Below are 23,414 nucleotides of genomic sequence, written 5' to 3' on the forward strand. Positions count from 1 at the left end.
TTCACGTTTTTCTTTTTTCTTAATTTATACATTTGTACCCAGTTAACTAACCAGAACTAACTAATTAAATAGAAGGAGATGAATTAACGACATTGTTTTTACAACATATGTATAAATTATTGCTTACCAATAATACTCACTACAATTTTGTGTACTCTAGTTTCATGTCAGTATCTAAATAGTGAGACGAAAATTGTTGATTTAGTTTCTATATACGAGGGTGGATTGATAAGTTTCCGGCCTGACCAAGAAAAACAAGGTTTTTAAAAATTTTTTTTTTTTATTTCTCAACATAATCTCCTCCAAGGCTGATACATTTCTCATAGCGGTGTTCCAGTGTATTAATGCCATCTCTATAGACTGATTCGTCAAGCTCCTCAAAATAACCATTTACAGCTTCGATTACTTCTTCATTGTCCGCAAATCTCTTACCGCCAAGCCATTTTTTGAGATTAGGGAACAGAAAATAGTCACTCGGGGCTAGGTCTGGAGAGTAAGGAGGGTGCGGCATCAATTCAAACTTTAGATCGTTGATTTTAGCCGTCGCAACGATTGACGTGTGCGCTGGTGCGTTATCGTGATGAAACAAGATTTTTTTCTTCGCCAGATGAGGTCGTTTAATTTTCACCTCGTGGCTCAAACGTTGCAATAAGTCTGCGTAGTATTGACCAGTGATAGTATTACCCTTTGCAAGGTAATCAATGTATATAATACCTCTTGCATCCCAAAAAACAGTAGCCATAACCTTGTTCGCCGAAAAAATTGTTTTTGCCTTCTTTGGAGTTGGTTCCCCTGGTCCAATCCACTGTTTAGACTGTTCTTTGGTTTCAGGAGTGTAGTGGTGGACCCACGTTTCGTCAACGGTTACGAATCGACGCAAAAATTCGCTTGGATTACGCTTATACAATGACAAATTTGCGGTAGAAATGTTTTTTCGAATCAATTTTTGGTCGACTGTTAGCAAACGCGGCACCCATCTTGCACAGAGCTTTTCCATATGCAAATGTTGGTGCAAAATATGTTGCACACGTTCATATGACATCTTACAGGTCTCAGCTATCTCACGCACTTTCAATCTGCGGTCTCCCAGCACTATTTGATGAATTTTTTCGATCATATCTGGAGTTGTGACCTCAACGGGGCGTCCTGAGCGAGGCCCATCAGAGGTGCTCACACGACCCTTTTTAAACTCGGAAACCCACTGCTTAACGGTTGAATATGACGGGGAGGATGTCCCCAGTGTTGAGTCCATCTCTTTTTTAATTTCCTTCGGCGTTAACCCCTTCAAATAAAAGTATTTGATGACAGCACGATTTTCCTGCTTTTCCATTTTTACGAAAACCACAGAGGCGTCTTGTTCAGCGTGCTGTCAAACCTACACTAGCAAGGAGATCGGGCTGAAACTATAGCTACAAGCTATCCAAGGATGGTACTATAGAATGTCACCTCAAGGTAGGCCTAGTGGCGTCATCTCTTGGTTAGGCCGGAAACTTATCAATCCACCCTCGTACTTAAGGGTAAAGAAACCGCTAGGATCTAACTAATCCTATAAATGCGAATATGTTTATTTGTTTATTGTAATTTCACGCCCTAACTACTCAATCGATCGTCAGGAAATTTTGTTTACATGGTACCGAAAATGTATGAAATCTTGGAATTCCTAGGAAATGTATACAATTCCGAGGCTATTTAGGAAATCATAAAATATTGTTTCAAAGATTTCTTAATACACAGATATCCTGGGAAATGTATACATTTTCTAGGAATTGTATGAAATTCCGATATTGTACTAGGAAATGTTTAAAACTAATGTTTTCTGTGAATGAAATTTTATGTGGTCGTCGATGATTTTTGACACGTATTTAACACATCAACGCGAACGAAACCGCGGGTAAAATCTAGTAGAATTCTCACTATCTTTACGAACTTATACGAACCACCCAAGCGAAACACCCTGCAGACCGTTAGGTAGCAGTTTGGTTGAACTAATTCAGTAACAGTTATTTTAATACTAATTACATATTTTATTGTTTCAGTTTCTGCGCAGTAGTGCGTGAAAAAAGAGAAATCACCGCCTAAATATGTCGTCAACATCCGCATATCAATTTGGGTAAGTCACTAAATGCATACTACCGTTTTCCTTATTTCTGCAAAACCATATATTTTACGAAATTTTTTATTTGACAATTTTCGATATTTAGAAAATCAGATAACTGAGAATGGAAAAAGCGGTAGAAACATAAAACAAAGAGGTTCTATAAAAGTGTGCAAAGGTCACCTTAATTAACGTTAGGTACCTACGCTTACTTTATCTGCGAACAGGCTTCATCCATTCGCTCACTAACTTTATTTTGTTTGTACAACGAGGAGAAAATAATCAAATTTCCGTTTGTGCCATCAGTAACTTTTGTTGCCTTTACACGGGATCATTAAGTTATAAGTGCCCTCTCGCTCTCGGCCTTGTAATTAGTAGCAAATTATGTGCCTGTCCCGTACCACCGGGGGCACAACAACCACCACATACCTAACAACCAATGTATTAATTTACTCGATTTTGTGTCACATAGAATTTATAAAAACCTACTAAATAGACATCAATTCTGTGCCTACCTAACAGTACAGATATCTTAAAGAAATCAAGCCATAGACCTAAATAAGAGACTTAATTTTATTTTCCCTTAAAGACAGAATTGGAGATTTTTCGATATTGTGGCAAATTCCATCTTGACAATTAATTTAACTTATTACGTTCCGTATACATTATAATATCCAAAACAATCAGAGCGAAACCAGAATCTTTTAAAATGATTGACGTTTTCACCCTTAAGAGCCTAACAAAGTGAATCAAGTGGTCCCAAAAGGGTATACAAAAATTGGGAAAATATATCTAATGACAACCAAATAAGATGTCACAAAGATTCAAAAGTGATGACCTATTATCTATTTCATACATCATATGCTGTTCGGGTGGGTTAAGCCTTGTCCTTCGAGTCGGATTGTGTTCTGCATCCGGCTCGAAGGACCATATGCAGTAAACTAACAAAGGAAAAAGCCAACAGTGCTACTATACTTTCTGTTAGGGTTCGCTGCTTCCATTTGCGAAATTGACAGAGAAATCCAATGATTACAATAATCGGATTGTTAACAGCAAAACACAAATAACTTAAAGAGATATTCAAGTAACAATTACATCTGCAAAACTTTTACGAATGAATACCAAGTCATTAATTTAAGAAATAGAATGTAGCTACATGCTGTTTTTTCACTTTCAAATTTTAGGAAACTTATATTAACTCAAAGTTTTTACCCCTAAACTTAAATATGAGAATTTCAGGATGTATCTCATACTTAATAGATACACCTATCGAAAATTATTTTATTTGCTCTACTATATCCTATCACAATTAATTAATCAATTCTTAATGCATCATCTAATTGACTGTTTCTTTATTGGTCCGGTCTCCGGTGACAAGAAAAATAAAAGCATGCAGCATCAGAAGACAAACGAGATCAATAAACGATTTTCTATACGTATAATCGTGGTACAGGGCTTTCTTTTTCATAACAAGTTTTTCTACTTTTTACGACTTCGTACGCGCATCGAGTACTTAATTAACTTAAGCAATGTTGATATAAAGGTACTTCTCTGCGTTTCAGTAATAAGTGACTCGCACATGTGCTTGTTGATTATTGATTCACTTCGCGTCCACTTATTAGAAATAAATTAAAATTCTTAAATGGAAGTAAGTAGGTATTTGTTCGAAGATTTATTTTGATTGTTTTCTTTACATGATGAACGATTTTAACGTTTTAATAAAATTGAATACCCGAACGCTTACAGAATCATATCACAACAACTACTACCCATCTGTTTTGTAATGTTTCTTTGGTTAGCAGTGTTGATAGAAACGGTGATTTTGGTATTCAAATTATATTTCAGCTTCTACTCAACCGCATCTTAAATTTTATGTTTTGCATCATGGAGTCCTATTGTAGATAAAAACAACGACCTACTGATATTGTCATTATTATTGTCACAGATAATTTTATCCAGCCTGTAACATGTAACTTATTACTTAAAGTAAATGCTTTGAAAATATATAATGCCGCATTTTTAATTCGCCGTATCCGTTTCATTGCAAACTGATTAATTTATAGCATCCACGCTACCTTGAACTATATAGATGGTTACATCCTCGTTCGGGTTTGTTTAAAAGCAGATGGCTCAACAACAACGTCAATTTCTTCTAATTTGTTGTTTGGATTACTCAGCAATCTTTATGCCACTTACGCCAAGGATCGGCTGTTTTTTTAACCCATATAGTTTATAAAAACCGTAAAATTTACCGTCTGTTGAAAAGACGATTCCGCTTCAACTACTGTGACCGATGAACTAAAAAAATCATGAGGAGTAAGAATTAACTTGAGAGTTTTTCCCAATTGCTTAAAAAACGGTACAATGACTTGACACTATTCACTCCAATTATGTAATACGAATATACAGTGTCGTCATGCATCTTATCGTTAAATTAAATTTTATTTTATCTTACAGCTAAATAATAAAATCCTATTGATATCCAATAGTAAGAAAGATGTATTCCACTCTTAAGAGTCATCGTTAATCAATTTTGACGGTGAAGTCAATATCATTTTTGCATAATATGAAAAATTAACTTTGGTAAAGGTCTAGATGATGGGTGGGTGGGATCGAAAGAGGAGATGTTGCCCACCACTATACCATAAAAAGTTCGTGGCGGTCTCACCCCCCATAAAAAGTTATGGGGGTTGAAAGTTGATTATTTTGACAAGGTGAGAAATCGAAAGAGGGTGGTTACTTGAACAAAACCCGATAACCTAACCTAACCTAACCTATTGATAAAGATATTTAAATAATGTTTTATATAACTTTCTCAATATTTTTATGTATTTTTCATTAGTTTTACCTTTGAATATTGTTTAAGAATGACTATATAAATATTTACATGCCTAAAAATGTATAAAAATTGGCATAGATATTTATTAACTTTGAACCCCCATAACTTTTTATGGGGGTGAGAACGCCACGAACTTTTTATGGTACAGTGTTGGGAGAGACCTCCTCTTTCGATCCCACCCACCCCCACCTCCTTCGGGGGTGGGGGCCATCATCTAGACCTTTACCAAAAACAGAACTGAATGTACCATGTACCATTAAAGTTTTTCTAATAATCTTATAAACAAACAATTTGAACTATCTTATATCTAGAAAACATGTTAGATCTTGTTGTGTTTATTAAGTTCTCTAGAATTTATTTGTGAAACATAATACACATCCCATAAAAGTTGTTAAAAGTGCCATTGGCAGCAAGCAAAGCAGCGAGCAAAGTTTGGTCACGATGATTTACAATACGCTAAAAGTGCCATCCACTATCTGTTATATTAAGAGGTGTTAAATTATGTGCGCAAAGGTCTAACTAAATAAAAAAAGGCTGGTGTAAAATCTATTTAGGTATAAACAGATTTTGAAGTGCTATTTATTGGGCTGTTCGCAGTATTTAACATACCTATAACCTTGAGTAATCTTTACAACATTTTATTTCATCAGTGAAATTTAACAAATAGTTTTTATAAGCACAAAGTCAAAAATTATAAAGTTAGTGTTTTGTCTTCATTACAATTTCCATGAAAATTGAAGAAAATCTCTGTAACCTACGAATATATTATCTTTGCAATTATATTTCTGCAATGTCTTCGAAAATATCTAAAAAAAAACGTATAATACAAACCCTCTTTCGAAATTGAATCCCATTTTTGGTCACTTCCATGTTATACTGGTATTTCGTAAAATAATGATCCTTACAAATCACTTTTATTGTAGGTGTCAGAATTAAATAGTTACCACTTAAAGAGACATTTTAAAACATAATAAACAAGAAATTTAGTCTGTTATTTCTAAATAAAAGTGCCGTAACAATAGCAATTAAAAATCGCCCGTAAATCTCACATGTTTCGCTACTCAAACTACTAAAACTCCTGTTATGACATTAATGTTTGGTTTTATTGCAATTAAAATAAATCTGGGTGTAGTGCACACTGCTATTATTGTACATTAACTAAATTATTGTGGAGTAACAGATATTCAAGTAACAATTACATCTGCAAAACTTTTACGAATGAATACCAAGTCATTAATTTAAGAAATAGAATGTAGCTACATGCTGTTTTTTCACTTTCAAATTTTAGGAAACTTATATTAACTCAAAGTTTTTACCCCTAAACTTAAATATGAGAATNTGACATTAATGTTTGGTTTTATTGCAATTAAAATAAATCTGGGTGTAGTGCACACTGCTATTATTGTACATTAACTAAATTATTGTGGAGTAACAACATCGTGTAACGTCGGTTTAAATTATGGTTTAGTAATCTTTAATTGAATTTTATTAGGGCTTGGGCAATAACTCAATTAAAATATTAAGTAGTATACATATAAATTTGTTACGATAAACGTATGTTGTTATTACATTTAATGTAATAAAAACATTTAAATATTAAATTCTTCCAATGATGGTCAAAGCTAGTCCAAGACTAAGACTGTCCCAGTTCCAGACCGGAAGTAATAATTTTTCGTTTAGTCTTATGTCTTGTTGGTTCTGTCTTGGTCTTGTTCGCTCGGTCTTGGTCTAGCAAGACTAAGATCAAGTTTAAGTTATTGGAGCAATATAATTGCTGTGAATGGAAACTTGACATAATCAATAAATCTGAATTATTAGCCATGATTTACCTATAATAATTAGTTCAACCCAATTGATCTACTCCTCTGATGGAATAATTTTTCTCATATTTTCAATTCGTTAAATCTTTTTAAGTGTTCGACATTTCTTGAATTTGTATATACTTATAGCAATGTTTAGTCTATCCGCAAATAAAATTTCATTAAAGTTAAAAAATGTTTTCGCTAACTTGTTGCCACATTCTTATGGGAGATCTCGACGTTTTATGCTGAATGTACCTAGGAGGTTGTTACTTATCCAATACAAAAGAAAAACTGAAACTGTTGCCATACATTTACATATTTATTTCTAAGAAATAATAAGTAACGCAGTCAGAAGATAAGAATCGTAACACTTGTTCGCTGTCAAAACAAATAGACGTTAGTTTTACGTTATAGCGCGGGTTAGAAGAAGTGCGTGGTCTAAAGTTGCGCCGCATTGTCGGAAACGTTGAACTATAACCGATTTAATGGAGATTAATGTCGAAAAAGAGCAGAACTATCAAAGGATTCACGCGAACGATGCGACAAAAACAGTTGCGCGTGTGTGGCACCAAATGTCAATTCTTTTTCTTCTCTATTCACATAATACATATGTATGTGCGTTGGATGCGTCCCGGCCGCACGAAATATTTATTCATGTGTCGAGTTATTCTCCGTGACAATATTATCCATGATTATTTTGTATTTCCAAGTGAACGATGAAAGCCTTGTGTCAAAACATTTTCTAAAAACAGAACCAGTAGGTATTTTATAACTACTGTCTATTCGTTCAGTTTGAAAAAAAAAAAAAACAGGAATCTAGTACGTCTAGACGAGGTGTCTATTTATTATAGTCCAGAATTCCAAATATTTTCTGTACAATGCGCCGATATATGTATAAATGAGTCTTTTAAAACTTTACATCATCATCATAAGGTCGTCAGTCTGAAGACTGGTTGGACACGTACCTCCACTCTTTCCTATCCTGAGCTAAACTTCGCATTTCCTTAAAACTAGAACATTGCACATCCTTAACTATTTGCGAACAATTATCTAATGTAGGTCTACCTCTACCCCTCTTAACTCCTGTTTCTGCCTCTAATATGTCTCTGACTAGACCTTCATGCCTGGGAAGGTGTCCTACCAATCTATCTTGCCTTTTTTTTACTGACTTCCATAGAGTCCTCTGTTCTCCTATTCTTTCTAATACCTCTTCATTTCTAACCTTTTCTACCCACGTTATAGGAAAGTTTGAAATGTCGTTTAATAAAAACATTTAGTTGGTAGGGAAATATATACATGCAAAAATCTATGTTACAATACAATAAATATGTTGGGTTAGGGTCGTGCTAACGCACATCCCCTTTACGCGCCAACACATCCAGGGTCCTATCTCTAGTTTCATGCGAATAACGTTGCCAGCAAAGACCAATTGGCGCGCATACAAGTTGGGATTAATTGAGTATTAAATAAAATTGTGTAAAATCTTTCTTTACTTATCCGAGCAATTGGGAAGAAATTTTTAATCCCGAAGAACATTACATCACACGTCAGCAGATATTAGGGTATTTGGTGATGTTGATGTCTATTGTCCGAGCCATTACCAATAGTTCGATATTCAATTTCGCAAAGAGAAAAAGAACACAACCCCAATATTTGACTGACGTAAATACAGTGGATTAATAGCTTACTGTTTACCCTGTGACAGTCGGCAGTGAAACAGTTCGTACTAAAACTGGAGAATATTTTCTTGTTTTTGAGTTACACACAAAGAAAATGAAAAAGGAAAATTTATCTAAATATTGATGCGTTATTTACAATTTGTCCCCCTAGCCCATTGATTCGTAAGCGAAAATAATAAAAATTGCAATTTGGGACTTAATTTGTAAATGCAGAAATAAATTTACTAGGTATTTTAGTTGATATTACAAGTTAAATTGTAACAAATAAGAAACTTGAAATAATTTTTAAAAAAGCATGTCCAATTTGAGATTATTTCAAGTTACCTAATAAATTTTACTATTTCTACGACAAATTCAGCCATTTACAATCCAAAATTGTAATTTTTGCTTTGCCCTAAAAATTTAGTTTTCTCCGTGTGGGTACATAACTAAGTGCATTGTAATAAAGAAAAACTAACTGTTAAGTTAATTCTATAACTATCCTAAAACTAATGGAACGTTTATTGCTTATAAGATAATAGATAATAATTTTTAGATGGTACAAGGAACGGTATACTTTATACTTAATGTGCCTGCCTATACATATAGGCCGAGTACGAAAGGCTAAAAAATTTCTAAGCCTAATTATCACTAATTTCATACTTTTAAGAACATGTGAACGTCGAACAGCGCTTTCACTATTATGTTTACGACTTTTAAATCAAGTAAAAAAAAATTAAATTGTGGGTCTAGTGTTGGCTACCATAAAACTATCAATTTACTTCAATAATGCCTCTATGATGAACTGACGACCTAAAAACTCATTACATCTGACTATAGTTGAAAAGAATGCTGCTCGTAACTTAACTGTAATGGAGTCGTTGTCCAATGGCGGCTTTCAATGTTCTACAAGCACGAAAATAGGTTATTTCGGAAACAAATCACAAAAACGATGTCCAGGCATTTTAGTCAGATTAACGCCCATTTAGCGTAACGTGGAAAGTTTGTAAATGACATACAAGCAAAAGGACGGAGAGATGAAGAGGGAATTGAAAAACAATCCGAAATGTACGTAGTTTAAACACATACAAATACCAAAGGATTACGTACAATCCCAAAAATAAAAACGATACCTACTCTTTGATAGTTTAGTGAATCAGGATGCACTAAAATTAAATTCCTGGTTATTCATCGAAAAAAATATGAAAAAAATTTCTTAAAAAATTTGATAGCTGAATCGAACTTTTGTAACTCGAACTTGTATGACTAGAAATCTTTTCTAACTGTTTTGTTCTCTCGACATTCATATGCATTATTTTATATTTACTTATTTCCTATTCCAAACTTTTTAACTCTAATTTCTACATTTAATAAGAGGCCGTTCATAAAATACAACGAGGTATAACAAGGGGGACGAGGAGTCTTTGGAAATGTAACTGTAGCAGTGCATCAATTTTATTTTATTTTAATTTGGAAGTTCTTAAAATTTTTCATTACAATTGAATGTCATTCTCAAGTATTTAAAGATGTTTGAGAAGTATGTCAAAATGCTACGAGACAAAAATAAAAATTTGGAAGAACGTTCCTCATTCAATTCTAAAACTCCTGTAAGAATTACAAATCGATTCACTAAACCGTTAAAAAGTTATTGAAATTTTAAAAAATTGTAATTTTACACGTCATTTTATGGAGATTCGTTAACCGAACAGATTAAATTTATTTTTATTAACAGAAAAAAAGCTACCAGAAATTTCAAACTTTTATAATAAGTAACTTGAACTCTGGAGAATCACTTTAGCGTAAGGTTATTCAAATTCACTAAATGGTTATCGAGGAAAAAATGAAAAATTAGCTGAAAATCTCTATTTTACTTGATAATATAACGATAATATTTATAATTGTCTGAAATAAATGCAATTTTAAAGTTTTAATTATTATTTAAACATATTGACAACGCTTATTATTAATTGAGATTGAAACTAAAAATTTTTTTGTTTCGAAGTTGAAATCAAGGCATATTTGCTGCAAAAGTCAGTTAAAATTTTCCATATTATTCGTTATTTCTTATTTTATTCGAAGTTTTTGGTCAAATTCCAAATTTTATCTCAAACCGTATACCTTTTTTTTTTTCATGATATGCTGCAAAACCTAATTAATCACGAATTTCTAATTTTATGTACTCTTGTCTCCGATTGTACGTCCCAAACATCCTTAAAGGTCTGTATCACAAGAAATCGTTTATAGGGGGGTGAGCTAGATTTTGTGACGTACCTAATAGTTGTTTGGGGGTGGCTGAAAATGTGACTTACTATGGTCAAAGGGGAGGGACCGGTCCAATAAGGTGAAATTCTGAATGACATATTTTATTTAATCGATTCGTAATTTGGAATCTATTTTGTCAAAAAATTCGGTAAAATATCGAAGCTGCAAGTTTACAATCGATAATTTCGATCTCTAGATAATGATCTTTTTTCTTTCTCAAGCTAAAGTGTTAAAATAAACAAGTCCGCATTACACCTGTAAAGGTCTCGTCATGTAATCACACGCACAGATGATAATGCTAAGGTAAATTTAAACAAACCATAAAATCGAATGTTACGATAGATGTAAATGAAGTCAGAAGGAAACCGCGTTACCGAGAACGCACCGCAAATGCGATTTTTGCACTCGCTGATAGCGTTTGTGTAAATATTAAACGTTTTAACACTTACTACCACACGCATTATAATACACGTTATTACATGTATGTAGGTACACATACATGCCTGTACGTTTGCGGTTTTCTGTAGGTACACTTACTGGCCAACATTCTCTTCGATCGAAATTTACATCTTACAACACCTTTCCTGAGATTAGTTTCGCACTTTCTTTACATACGAATATCATGCATATTTGAAGATAGAAGAACCAAGATTCTAAAATTCACCTCTATAAAAACTTATGGTAAAACTGCGGCTAATGTCACCAATCATAGTAGTGGTAGACTTATTGTTCACGAATAGTTAAGGATGTGGAATGTTCCAGTTTTAGGGAAATATGAGGAAAATGTATTTCTACGACACGCAGGCGTGAACCGTGTGATCATTCGTCCTGCACACTTTTAATAAACGTAGAATATTCCTTTCTTTAAACATTATTTTTGGTTCTATGAAAGAGCTACAGAAGATGTTAAGTACACTTAGTAGTAGTATACATGTACTTAGTTTGTATGAAGAGCAACAGGCAGTTATAGAGCTGGGGCTTCAACGTAGAGAAGTAAATATTAGGAAGGAAGTCAGACAGGGATGCACACTGTCACCGCTACTTTTTGATCTGTACATCGAAGACGCGATCAACAGCATTAAAGACAGTACAACTGTAGGAATAGATATAGAGGAACAAAAAATTAGAATTGCAGATTATTTAGCAGTATTAGCATCTAGCAAGGAGGAGTTAGAGTTAGCTTTAAATAAAATGGAAGCGGTATTGACAAAACAGTATTATATGAAAATAAATAAAAGTAAAACAAAAATACTGGTATGCAAGGGAAGAAAAAGTAGGGAAAGAGCGAATATAAAGATAGGAGGCGAAAAATTAGAAGAAGTGGCTGATTTTCGGTATCTAGAAAGTCATAAAACTCAGGATGCAAGAAGCAGTACAGATATAAAACAGATGACAGTCAAGTTCGAGTCGCCTTCAACAAAAAGAAGTCACTTCAATGCTCGCGATAGGTTAATTTAGAAATTCGAAAATGATTGTTTAAGGTGTATGAATCATGAAGATACAGTGGATAGAGAAGGTTAGAAATGAAGAGGTATTAGAAGCAGTAGGAGAACAGAGGGCGCTATGCAAGTCAGTAAGAAATAAGTTGGTAGGACACCATCTCATGCAGGAAAGGCTGGAAGAAGAAGATATACCTAGATTAGATTACTGTTCGCAAATAGTTAAGGATGTGGTATGTTCTAGCTTTAGGGAAATGCGAAGATTTAGCTCAGGATAGGAGAGGTGCGTGTCCAACCAGTCAAAACTAATAGAGTACACTGATGCGGGTCTAAAAATAGTCGTTGATTGGAATTACTTCCTAACGTTTCGCTAGCACGAGTGGCGAACTTCTTCAGAACTCCCTCCATCTCTGATGTTGGTATGGACTTGGAGCATCGAAGATGAATGAACTTCTGAAGAAGCCAGCGAAACGTTGGGAAGCAATTCCACCCGTCATCGCCCTTAAGACTTGAATCAGATGATAATGCTAAAGTTTATAAAGCGTGAACTTTTCATCTTTTTAAAAACAATCGATAGCTTTTATAAACTTGTTTACTCAACGACTTTATTGAGACATTGCGCGCGCAACTTCCGTCCCCTGCTAAAATTTTATTGTTAATGATCCAAAAGTAATGTACGCGCTTCCGTGATTCTGTTTATTACCCTCTGGTTTTAAATGGTCATTGCTTCTATATATATATAAAAAAAATCTTTTTTAAGCCAAATTATGTTTTATGGACTTCCCAGATTAGCGCAGAGGTTAAAAGAACAAAATCAAAATTAATTTCGTACAAAGTTAGCGGTAGATTTTATAAACTCTCGGGTCACAGTGTTACATCTCGAAGAGAAAAGAGAAACATACCCACCAGAATCCGTAAGCAATTTATATTAGACGTTCCTTTTTCCTTTATAGAACAAAGTGAACATGATGAATTAAATTCTAAACATTCTGCCGGACACCGTCGTTATTCTTCTTCCAAAAAATACATGGACAGACAGGTGTATGATCTTTTTCGGCAAACAGTAGCAGTTTTGTTGTTAACAGTGGCTGTCAAAACTGTTAGACAACAGCTACAAACTGCGTTCCAAACCTCTTAACTATACTGGGCAATTCAAATACTGCCTTGATGTCATTACATCCATTATACATTTCCTTATTATTAGTTGTAAAGGGTGTTCTAAACATTATATAACATATTACTTGCTCTTTCGCCTTTTCGGACAGATTTATTTTTGATGCAAATTGCTGACTTTTAAGCCTGCGCTGATTCGATTCTTTAGATTCCATCCTCGTAGAATTGTTTTGAACAAGATTGAAAACTATAAGCAACAGTTACTACGGTACAACCTCTATAACTCTAACATCAAGAGAGACATCAAAAAATTCGAGTTATGTAGTTTTCGCCTTATGGAGGATTTTGACTTAGGCGGATTTTAATTCGACTTGTAGAGGTTAAGATTTGGTGTACCTACATTGTCGGCAAGTCCATAAAGTCGATAACTTAGTTTTCTTCGAACTATAAGTAAGTAATAAGTTTCAAACTATCGAGTTGAAATGGTTGTAAAATAAAACATTGCTATGTTCGAGATACAGAAGTCAAACTTAAGGAAAATGTGTACCGAAATGGTAATGGAGGTTTTGGAGCTTGAAGGGAAGGGAACAAAACGTTTTTTCGAGTTTTGGTGGTTTTAGACTTATCGAAGTTGGACTTAAAGAGGTTCTACTGTATTACAAAAGTCATGGTGTTATTTGTGATAGGAACGATCGATCGGAACGAATCCACATCGTTACATGCATGTAGAAGTCTGATTTCTACCGAGAGGATTTTTGAAATCATACAGAAATATTTTGAGAACAGTGGTTTTATTTTTCTGGCATATGTCACATACGCATTTACATACATCTACTATTTTTTTCCTGTGTTTGCTTTTAAAGAGAGTTGAATCAACGAAAGTAAACGGCATTCGGATGCATTGTATGCATGCAGCCGGGAAACTTTTAGTAAAGTGACGAAAGAATCGATTGGAATTAATGTCTCCCGTAATATATCTGTAAGTGATCGCATTCAGGATGTGAAAGTTTATAGCATCGGATGCAGTTTAACTCGTTTGAAGTTTCAATCATAAACATACACCTAACAGTTATTGCTAACAGATATCAAGCCACCTTGATATAAATGTTTGTGTCAGTTCCTATGCGACGACGAAGGTGAAAAGTTTCCTTCAAAAATAACAAACAGTTGAAGCACGCACTTGGTAACACTCACCACAATCTAAATGGCTTTCTAAATATGCTACAAGATTTAAACGATATCCAGAATATGGGCAAATTTTACAGTAACATGTAACCTCCCCGTTTCTATGTAGGCGGACAGGGTAGATAACAAGGTCCAAAATATAGTTGAAACGTTCAAGCAGAATTTGAGCATATTTTATGATAGATGTTTGTAAAGGTTCAGGGAAAACATCACGTCTATTATAAGCAAAAACACCAGGCCATCAATATTGAATTCTAATTAAAATTACGTTTATTATGTATGAGATTTTAATACTGATTTGAACTTCTGGACACTTTTATAGTAGCAATTTAATATTTTTGTTGTACCAACTGTGTAATACAGATCGCTTTCCTTATTTGTATACGTCTCTTACATAAATAAATCTTTTATAAATCGATCATACAAAAAAGAACCTTCAACAGAAATATTCATGATGATGGCACTTACCTTGAATTACGGTAAATTCATAAACATATTATTATTCAAAGTGCCTGACGATTATTGGATAAAATCTGAATTTAAATGGTTAATAAAACTCCTCACCCTAAGGGTAGATGTACCCTTCGGAATTTAATTGCAGCTCATGTTTATGTATTAACTTGGAAAATGATTTGGACACCACCGCGAATATGTATATATATACGTATGCATGCTGTAAACACTGATGATACCAGTTGGGCCCGTCCAAATCGGAAACGGGTGTATGGTACAATTTAATTTGTCCTTTCAGGAATGGGAAGTCCATTTAACGAACATGCATCAGTTGCTGTTTTAAGTCCTTAAGGACTTGAACCTAATCACTCTTCGAAGTAATAGGATAATTGAAAGTCCTTGAATTTTAAAATATAACTGAGGCTTCAAGGGGCTAAAGCGCTTTATGTAAAGAAATTTGGGTTTAAAAATTGGAGTTCTTTTGCTTAGCCTAGCCCAGATACGTATACCTACTTGTAGCTAGCTTCAGGCTGATTAAATTACCTATTTAATTTATTGTTAAAGTGAAGATATTTGTCTAAACAAATAGTTCTTTGCATTGTATTACTTTACTACATATTTATAATAGGTATAGTACGTCCTATCCCACGCAGGATAAGTCATGGCTTCAAGCGAATGACATTAATTATTTTTAAATCAATAGACAGAGCAAGGAAGAAAAGCAAATAGCGAGGCACTTAAAAACAGTTTGCATGGACAGTTACTTATCAGTCCTACAGAGAACTTAAAATATACAAAACATTTTTCTTTCAACATGATTAGCACATAGAAGAACATTCTTTCGTCTCATATAACGCACAATACCCATACATTATCGGTAACAAGCATACCTACACGTACACATACAGTACTTCACAATTATACTGTTTAGGTAAAGATTCACATGGGCATGTCAAAAATGACAAATTATGCGCAGGATAGTGAAAAGCATAGCTTTCTTTCATTCCGTATCCTTAACGTTTGTTAGTGAATTACATGAAGCATACTGTAAATGTTCCTTAAATGATTCTATAGACAATTTGACCCTAAAGATTCGTACATCGTCCGGTCTGATCACATGCCTCATCATCATCATAAGGTCATCAGTCCTAAGACTGATTGGACACGTACCTCCACTCTTTCCTATCCTGAACTAAACTTCGCATTTCCCTAAAACTAGAACAGCCCACATCCTTAACTATTTGCGAACAGTAATCTAATCTAAACCTTCATCCCTAAGAAGGTGTCCTACCAACCTATCTCGCCTATTTTTTATTGATTTCCATAGAGTCCTCTGTTCTCCTATTCTTTCCAATACCTCTTCATTTCTAACCTTTTCTACCCACGTTATCCTCATCATCCGCCTATAACACCACACTTCGAACGCTTCTAACCTTTTCTTTTCCGCCGCTCCCACTGTCCATGTTTCACACCCGTACAACGTCGTGCACCAAACATACACCTTTAACAACCTTTTTCGAATTTCTAAATTAACCGTTCGCGAGCATAGAAGTGACTTCTTTTTATTAAAGGCGACACGTCCCTGCGCTATCCTCTGCTTTATATCCCTACTACTCCTTCCATCCTCACTTATCTGACTTCCTGGGTATCTAAAATCAGCCACTTTTTCTAATTTGCCATGCCTCATAACATATTTTTGATGTAAAGTGGCTGATTTACGTCATAGAAAGGGTAGGGCAAGTGCGAAAAGAAAAACGTTCTGTATCAGTTCAGTTTTTAGTATTAAATCAATAAAATCCATTCTAAGTCTAGTCTAAAAATTGTTACAATACCCTATCTATCGCTCTTGTTGACCATTGGTGATGATTATTATAATCTCTCTCATCAACTGTTTCAGATTTAATAATAGTTACTGATTTGTTTCAACGGGTAACAACCGTCGTGCAAAAAATTATAGATCGAATGATATGACAGAGCCCAATCTTTACAAAACACTAGAAAAGAAACTGGAACCAGATAAAAATTTTATTTTGAAACGGGGAAATTCTAGTCTATTAAAAGTCGAGGAACAACACTTATAATGTACCAATCGGCATGGCCTGAAGGTTTAGATCGATCATTGCTCGGTATTCCGGAGGACACCGGTTTGATTCCGGGTCCATCGGAATTTGTCTAAGTTTTTCTGTAGTTTCCTTGAATTACTACTTAAGCTTAGGCAAATGCTGGGGCAGTAATATTCCACATATCATTTTTTCACTCTCTTTCGTTTTCATTTCGTCCGTCTCATCATTCTCACTCCAATCCCAGGATTCCTAAAAGGAGACTGTGGGTGTGGTAAATAGTATGATCCATGCTGCAATCGAGAATTCTGGCTTTTTACTTCGTTTTAAGTTTTGTCAAATAGGGTGAACGTAAGTCGAAACTATCTTGTCCCCTTGCAATTTTCCAATATTTTGGATGCACTGTATGAGTCAGTTGGAATATGGTACACAATACAACTACCTTTCAAATGTGTGGTTCTTCTGGTAAGGACTAATTTCAACCTATTCTCCGGCTTTTTTGCCATAGTCACCGGTGACTAGGCCCAGTTACCAACTGCATGGACCAAAGCAAAACGGAGAAATGACCACAACCGACATTTAGGATCTGTAAGTACGGTTAGTTGTGACTTACTGTACGTATTTAAGGATAACCTATGTTCACAAATATTTATAGAGATGTATTTAGAAAAAAGGTTTGTCGTTACTGTTGCATCTATAATTTTTGTGTACGCATAAAATTAACAGCATACTTGACGAAGTAGCCATGTGGCAAGCACCAACTCGGAAAGGAGACGATGATCACGGGAACTGGAGGGTACTCGTAGACATCAACATTCTCTCCAAATGATAAATGGCATGACTCTCGTACAGGGCGAAGATACACACTCACTAATGCACACGAACACACTAACACACACATGTATGCACGCAGGTCCCTACAATACCATAATTCCAAACTTACCTTTACGATATATAATATACGATAGACGTATATATGACAGCTATAGGCGCTAATGGGACACCTCAAGCTCATACGTACGTTTATTCGCAAACGGGGACAGCGTAATGGCGAGATAACAATAGAAAGCTGATTTTCAATTCACATTTCAATACAAAAGGAATATCCTTTTTGACAGTTTTGTCCCCGGTTCTAACCCTGCTTCTGTTGGTCATAAATTAAATTTTCAAATCTAGGTCACATCATGAGCATGTGGTTGTTAAAGAGTTTGTGACAGAATATTTTGGATTTTGATATATTCTGCTGTTCACACACTGACAATACTCGAATGACCTTCGAACCCTAATGAATGATACCGTTCTGACTTTAGCAAAAAACTTAATTTTCTAATTTTCTTAAAATTGATCCTTTTTTCATTTTCTTTCATCTTTATTTTCAGTGCTTTCAGTAGCACAACGTAGTTTAGTGCATCCCTGTAAGGACTAAAAAATATTTAGTTTAAAATCTCCTACAATTATTTCAGGGTTGTCATCATGACAGTAATGAAAATAATTAAGAAAAGTTTTGTATAACAAATAGAAAATATTGCATAAATTAGTGCCAACAGGGCGTTGGATGAATTATGAACTTCCCAACATTGGATTTTCGATATTTGCTGCGTACGAAATAGTAGTGAACGCCATCTATAGCCTTATTAACTTATTTTTTCTTGGTTTCATTCTTTTTTTGAATAGTTTTGACGACTAATAACAAGTAATTTCAAAACAATGTTGTCGTAACTCTTTCCATAGTAAAACACTGCTTTAGTAGAGAGATCAAACCAATTTATTGAGGACGAAACTTAACGGTAAAAACCAAGATCGGTACATGCCTGTTGCCTGTTTGTAACAAATTGTATATAAAAATGCGTCAAGATCACTAACGATATGTGTAGGCCCCCACGGTTAAATTTAATCGTGTGTTATTTGACCAATTTGTCTTCTAAATTAGTCGTGAATAAATCGGAGGCTAAAATCGCCGACAAATAAGAAGTACCTACACTCCTGGCAATGTGCCACTGTTCTTGCAAACTTTGCGTCGTTTTTTGCAAACTGCTTCTCTTACAACAACAAGACGAACAACATGCTGTAAACAAATGTATTAACATCGCATTTCATTAACTCGGTAAATACTTTTGCTTCCACTAACTCGTTTGTTACACGATGATGATGATGGTGACTCGACACCATTGTTGTTTTTTAAAACCACCATTCTACTTCGGTACCAAAAATGGTAAAACTAAACAAAGCAAAATTCACTTGAAATAGAAAAGTACCTAGCTAATACATACGTAAAATCAGTGCAGAACATTTCTTGTTACAATTTACAAGTGAATATCATTTACTTATGGTTTGACATTAATAAGAGCTGAGGAGATGCAAATCTCAATAATTAAAAATTAAAACAGTTCTTTGATGCATATTTAGAATTTCATTTAAAGTTTTCTTATTTACAGTTGTCTTCTCAAGAGAAATACCTAATAACATAAAATAAAATTACCCGTTGTCCTCATTGTAACCGGTACAAAATTAAGTAAATCAAAAACAAGTTTTTTGGCAAGTAGAGCACTACATTCGTTCATGTTTTTTCGTCACACATCCATCCGCCCGTTTCATTCGAGTTCCGGAAACCAGTGGCGATGAGTCTCTAATTCGTCAGCAGTTTTTGTTGGCAATTCGTTTGGGGGCTACCACTTGGAAGATTAATTAGCCAGATAGCGGAGGCAGGTTAAATTTAACCGAGAGAACGCTCTCTAATACAGGGTGGTACATTAACAATAATAGCAAATATCTTAATACGTAACCACTGGCGATGGAACTTTAAATCAAAACAAGAGTACAATTTCGCGAGCTTGGAATGTCCACGATAAAACCAAAGTTGAAGGGACTAGTGAAAATGGGTAACAACGCTCAAAAATTTCTACCTGTTTTTGATAATTCTGGTTTACTCAAAAGATTCCAATTTTCAATTAAAAAACTCGGCAATTTCCCCGGCTAACTCACAATTTGATCCAAACTTTAATTGCGTGTGATTTTTGCAAACTTAAGGACATGTAGGGGTCACATATATGTATATATAAGTCGTTCAAGAGCCTTCACTTATTTAGAAATTTTCCGTCGCTCTATATATCTATGTATTATTCAGCCTGCAGCCAGATAAAAATTAACTAATTATCGGAAAAAGATATGACAATAGCCGTGAGCAAGTGGGTTCTGTATTTACACCGGATGATAAATTATTCATGACTTGAAGCTATGTACATTATCAAATTAACTTTCTAATAAATTCTATGTCGATCCCTACAAGCGTCGTAATGGAAGGAAGGACTTTTACTTTGAACTCGAGCTAATAATTAAGTAGTTTGAGTTGAAATATTTGTTTACGATACTCAAACCGAATCACATCTTAATTAAAGAAAAATCAAACACAAGAAGTTTATTATGCATACTGGTAATTCCTTTAGATTATAATTCAACCAATCAATTATCCATCAAATATGGAACAAGTAGATAATTAAGTAGTCTTTTACTACTATAGAAATATAAAAATTATTGAAAATTTGCCATTTTGTTTTTTTATCTTTTGTGTTTTCCTTTACTCAAAATGAACCCCCTTTGAATGCTGCACACAATCGTTATCCTTTTACATAAGTCACTTTTTCCTTCAACTGTCCACTGGCACCTTTCACGATTATGGTGTTGATAACCCTTGGTTTCCCATTTATAAGAAAGATTAGTAGCAATACCTGTGTATGGTTGAATGATGAAATACAACTCTTAACCCAATGGCTTTTCTTGAGAGTTCGAAAATATTTTAGAATAGTCTTACTAACTCAATGGCAAAGTGTAGCGGTGGGTAAGAGATCTACAAACATGACAGAATGTTTTAGAAAATTACAGAACGTTCGAAAAATTTCTCGAGTTTTCCAGAATATCCTAAGAGATCTCTAAAACATTCTAGATTTTCCGGAATTTTGTCAAAAATTCTGGAATAAGAACGTTTCGATCTTATTTGATTTCATCACCCTAGACAGAAATATTCAGTCTCTCTCCAGTCTTTCAGCGTCTCTGAGAGCGTTTTTCACAGTCTCTGTATGTGAAGCTCGAACGATAAAATTGTTAATTCAGAGATTCGAGTCCCTCACAGAGAGACGGTATGAAAAAAATTGAAAAATTGAGACTCTCAGAGAGACTGGACATTTTTATCTCATTTAAAGCTTGAAATATTTCAGTTATTACAAATATTCACCTTTTCTTGAATCTTTCAGTTTTTATTTTCAAACACATTATTTAAGTGGTTTAATTTTATTTTTAATTTAAACAGATATGAAAAATATTTAGGTACTTATAACCAACAATTTATCGACACGGAATTCACCTTGTTATCGTGGCGTCTGGTGTGTCAATTTGCGAAAGAAAAATATTGCATAAATTGAGAAACATTAAGTGGCGAAGTAAAAGGGTTTTGTGCACATTAATGATGTGACATAAAGTTAGCAACGTCGTCACGGGCAGAGCCCCAAACCTCTCGTGTCTGACAACTCACAAACGGGGCCCCTGGCAGGTGAATATTGATTATTCGAAAGCAAAAAAAAAACGCAAAAGAGCACTTTCGTTGAATTCTTACCCACCTGCATGCAAAATACGCCTTCGTGGGTTCGTTTAAGAGCAATGAAATATAGCCCAGAATTGCCCTTTTCCTTCCTAATGAGGAGTGCGGGCTACGCACAAATTCCATACCGCATGCATCCCCTAACAAAATTGAAACGAATGCAGAAAGCACCATAAAAATACTGTATATGTTTATATGTATTAATCCAAAACATTTTACGTCCAGCTTGAATTGAAGTCCACAGATTCGACTAAAATAATTCAAAATACAGAAAGAGGCATTAATCAACCTGCTGCTTATCAGATTCTAAAAACAAAGTATGACAACAGCTATTATGAGCAGATTGGAACACGTTTTCTATGGTAATTATTTACCTTTTTTTAGTGTTTAATGCGACATCGAATTAGTGTTGTTTGTGCAGTCGTAAGATAAAAAATTATCCTGAACTGAACTCCCGTTCTACTAGAATGTTTTAAATAAAACTAGTAGCGAATTTGATTGATGTTTTTAATGAGAATGTTTCTTACATACTAACTAACAATATTAAATTTACTTAAAATTAGCGAACTAACAAAGGGGGTGGAGTCTAAATGAAAGATAATATGGTGGTGGATAAATATATGAATTTCCGTCATGTTCGAGAGGGTGTTGAGTACAACCAGATATAGAAAAGTTCTAGAAAACAGGTATGAATGAGCTAACAATGAGCCAGGTATTAGTAACAGAAAAACCTCACCTCAGGAATTATTAAATTCATCACGTACATTTTGTCTGTATGACAATGAAATTATTGACAAATATTATAAAACCAAATAATAAAGGAAAGGAATTTATGACCTAAAATGTTTGAAGAAATGTTTGAAGTTCAACTCAACAAAGAAATTTGAAATGTAAATAATAACCCTAGATCAAACTAAATGAAAAAGTTTTTGAATAAAAATAATTGTAAAAATACAGATAATTATTAGCACTAAACAAGTGTTTTACTTTTCCTGTGACATTTTCTTATTTTAATTAATGAAATATCAATTAATTTGTGGACTATCAAATCAACGTCTGTATTAGACAGTGTCTATTGAATACTCAAAAATTTCAGCTGATGTTCGGTTTATATTTAGAAGTCGCTCAAAGCTCAAAGCATAAGCCGTAGCAATAATAAATCTATCAAAGATTAGCGTCGTCTGTGTTTCTCATTCCTGATTTCCGGCGGATTCGAATTCAAGACGATAATGTCGCCTTCTCAGTTTTAAATAGCTGGGATAAGCACTCCTATGAATCGTTCAGGTGTAATGTGAATTTGTAATGACACTTACAAGAAATCCGTCTAATCGAAAGTCGAACTATAATCTATATAACACCATTTACCTTTTATTTTGTTTTAAACTGCTGCAAGGACAAACAAATTAGGATGAACATTTACAGGGGTTCTTATATTATTATTATTTATCATTATTATTATATGCCTAATTTTTATAAAAGCAACTTTGATCTTCAAATAATACTGATATTTACCAGAAGATTTTACGTCATATTTAATCATCATCAATGCAACCGTTCACTGGATCAGGACTAGATTGTGCAGGAATTTCGGCTGCATTTTTGGCTTTTAATTAAAGACTTGCACTTTTATATCGGATTTTGCTTTTAGAAAAGCTCTTTCTGGCTGGAAGTAATAAGTTCTTTTTAGGATTTCATACCTGAAGCGACCAATGCTTTCGTAGTTCCGATGTTTATACTAGAAATCAATTTGGTAAAACTTTCTGGCCTTGGGATATTTTTCAAAATACCATAGAAAAAAAAGTATCTGTCGTCAACTCCGCTATTATCTTTAGGAAATTATTAATGCTACAGCTGGAGCAGCAACGTAGAGAAGTAAATATTAGGAAGGAAGTCAGACAAGGATGCACACTGCCACTG

General features: G+C 34.3%; 1 protein-coding gene and 1 long non-coding RNA gene across 2 annotated transcripts in view; one reads left to right on the forward strand and one right to left on the reverse strand.

Annotated features, from left to right (window-relative positions):
* Positions 1-23,414, reverse strand: part of LOC108737848 (netrin-B-like) — a 201,533-nt gene that overhangs the window by 172,045 nt on the left and 6,074 nt on the right. The window lies entirely within an intron of this gene.
* The window catches only part of LOC112906580, a 65,265-nt gene that overhangs the window by 28,630 nt on the left and 13,221 nt on the right, over positions 1-23,414 (forward strand). Inside the window, exon 2 of the long non-coding RNA XR_003232431.1 lies at positions 2,037-2,110. This is a non-coding gene — a long non-coding RNA (uncharacterized LOC112906580). The remainder of the gene's footprint in view (positions 1-2,036; positions 2,111-23,414) is intronic.

Source organism: Agrilus planipennis, unplaced genomic scaffold (assembly GCF_000699045.2).
Source record: "Agrilus planipennis isolate EAB-ADULT unplaced genomic scaffold, Apla_2.0 scaffold2, whole genome shotgun sequence".
Classification (NCBI taxonomy): domain Eukaryota; kingdom Metazoa; phylum Arthropoda; class Insecta; order Coleoptera; family Buprestidae; genus Agrilus; species Agrilus planipennis.